Raw genomic sequence first — 3,101 nt, forward strand, 5'->3', positions numbered from 1 at the left:
TGTTTACCTCTGTACTCCATTTTCTAGTAGGATTATTTGTTTTTCTGGCGTCTAACTTCTTGATTTCTTTACATACATTGGATATTAGCCCCGTTTTGGGTTTAGGATTGGTCAAGATCTTTTCCCAATCTGTTGGTGGCCTTTTTGCCTTATTCACAATATCCTTTGCCTTACAGAATCTTTGCAATTTTATGAGGTCCCATTTGTCAATTCTTGATCTTACAGCATAAGCGATTTGGTGTTCTTTTCAGGAATTTTTCCCCAGTGACCATATCTTTGAGGCTCTTTCACTATCTCCTCAATAAGATTCAGTGTCTCTCATTTTATATGGAGTTTCTTGATCCACATAGACTTGAGCTTTGTATGAGGAGAACAGAATAGATCAATTTGCATTCTTCTCCATGCTAGCTGCTAGTTGAGCCAGCACCATTTGTTGAAAATGCTGTCTTATTTCCACTGGATGGTTTTAGCTCCCTTGTCAAAGATCAAGTGACCATAGGTGTGTGGGTTCATTTCTGGGTCTTCAATTCTATTCCATTGGTGTACCTGTCTGTTGCTGTACCAGTACCATGCAGTTTTTATCACAATTACTTTTTAATACAGCTTGAGGTCAGGCATGGTGATTCCACCAGAGGTTCTTTTATTGTTGAGAATATTTTTTACTATCCTAGGTATTTTGTTATTCCAGATGAATTTGCAAATTGCTCTTTCTAACACTGTTAAGAGTTGAGTTGGAATTTTGATGGAGATTGCATTCAATGTGTAGATTGCTTTCAGCAAGATAACCATTTTGACTATATGGGAGATCTTTCCATCTTCTGAGATCTTCTTCAATTTCTTTCTTCAGAGACTTGAAGTTCTTATCATACAGATCTTTCTCTTCCTTAGTGAGAGTCACACCAAGGTATTTTATATTATTTGTGACTATTGTGAAGGGTGTTGTTTCCCTAATTTCTTTCTCATCCTGTTTATCCTTTGTGTAGAGAAAGACCGCTGATTTGTTTGATTTAATTTTATATCCAGCTACTTCACTGAAGCTGTTTATCAGGTTTAGGAGTCCTCTGGTGGAATTTTAGGGTCACTTATATATACCATCATATCATCTGCAAATAGTGATATTTTGACTTCTTCCTTTCCAATTTGTTTCCCGTGATCTCCTTTTGTTGTATAATTGCTCTGGCTAGAACTTGAAGTACTACATTGAATAGGTAGGGAAAGAGTGGACAGCCTGGCCTAGTCTCTGATTTTAGTGGGATTGCTTCAAGTTTGTCTCCATTTAGCTTAATGTTGGCTACTGGTTTTCTGTCTATTGCTATTATTATGTTTAGGCATGGGCCTTGAATTCCTAATCTTTCCAAGTCTTTTATCATGAATGGGTGTTGAATTTGTCAAATGCTTTCTCAGAATCTGAGATGGTCATATCTCTTTTGTCTTTGATTTGTTTATATAGTGGATTGCTTTGATGGATTTCCATATATTGAAACATCCCTGCATCCCTGTGTTGAAGCCTACTTGATCATGATGAATGATTGTTTTGATGTGTTCTTGGATTTGGTTTGGCCAAATTTTGTTGAGTATTTTTGCATCAATATTCATAAGGGAAAGTTGTCTGAAGTTCTCTTTCTTTGTTGGGTCTTCATGTGGTTTAGGTATCAAAGTAATTTTGGCTTCATAGAATGAATTGGGTAGAGTACCTTCTGTTTCTATTGTGTGGAATCGTTCAAGGAGTATTGGAGTTAAGTCCTCTTTGAAAGTCTTATAGAACACTGCACTAAATACACCTGGTCCTGGGCTTTTTTTAGTTGGGAGACTATTAATGACTGCTTCTATTTCTTTAGAGGATATGGGACTGTTTAGATCATTAATCTTATCCTGATGTAACTGCTATCTGTCTAGAAAATTGTCCATATCATCCAGGTTTTCTAGTTTTGTAGAGTATAGCCTTTTGTAGAAGGATCTGATGATTTTTTGGATTTCCTCAAGTTCTGTTGTTATGTCTCCCTTTTCATTTCTGGTTTTGTTAATTAGGATGCTGTCCCTGTGCCCTCTAGTTAGTCTGGCTAAGGGTTTATCTATCTGGTTTTGTTGATTCTTTTGTTTCCACTTGGTTGATTTCAGCCCTGAGTTTGATTATTTCCTGCTGTCTACTCCTCTTGGGTAAATTTGCTTCCTTTTGTTCTAGAGCCTTCAGGTGTGCTGTCAAGCTGCTAGTGTGTGCTCTCTCCAGTTTCATTTTGGAGGCACTCAGAGCTATGAGTTTTCCTTTTAGGACTGCTTTCATTGTGTCCCATAAGTTTGGGTATGTTGTAGCTTCATTTTCATTAAACTCTAAAAAGTCTTTAATTTCTTTTTTTTATTTCTTCCTTGACCAAGTTGTCATTGAGTAGAGTGTTGTTATTGAAGATCAGCCTGAGTTGGTGCTGATCTGATAGGATGCATAGGATTATTTAAATAATTTTGTATTGGTTGAAGCCTGTTTTGTGACCGATTATATGGTCAGTTTTGGAGAAAGTACCATGAGGTGCTGAGAAGAAGGTATAAAATGTTCTTTAGATATCTGTTAAATCCATTTGTTTCATAACTTCTGTTAGTTTGGTATTTGTCTTAATAATTGTTCTGCAGTCCAAATATATAACGGCTTGGAAAACAACATTTAGAAAACAAAAGCCAATGTAAAAAGACAGCTACAATGGTACAGGTTTGATATGGCTCAGATTTTACAGCTTTCTTACTGCATCATCTACGTCAGAGATCTGGTCCTTCAGCTGACTCCATTGTTCCATATTTAAAGAAATAACTTTTCTCCCTGGTTTCATTTCATCTTCTGAGTCCATCCAATATTCTCTAATATCAATTAGAATTTTTCCTTTAAAGTCCTGAACACTTACATATCTCATCTTTCCAATCTGGAACATGTTATCATCTCAGCTGCTGCTGCTCAGCTTGGAGGATGCTGGAGCTCTAGAAGACTCACCAGGCTTTTGCTTCTTCACAGGTTTCTCTGGAACCACTTGCTTTTTCCTCTTTAACTTTTATTCAGCTTCGCTGTCAGAATCACTGCCTGGAGAGCTTGAAGAAACAAGTTCCTTTGATTTAGGCAT

At 36.8% G+C, this 3,101-nt stretch overlaps 1 pseudogene; it reads right to left on the reverse strand.

The window, feature by feature from the left end:
* Positions 1-2,717: 2,717 nt before the first annotated feature.
* On the reverse strand, positions 2,718-3,101 carry LOC110286181 (annotated as a pseudogene).

Source organism: Mus caroli, chromosome X (genome assembly GCF_900094665.2).
Source record: "Mus caroli chromosome X, CAROLI_EIJ_v1.1, whole genome shotgun sequence".
Taxonomy (NCBI): Eukaryota; Metazoa; Chordata; class Mammalia; order Rodentia; family Muridae; genus Mus; species Mus caroli.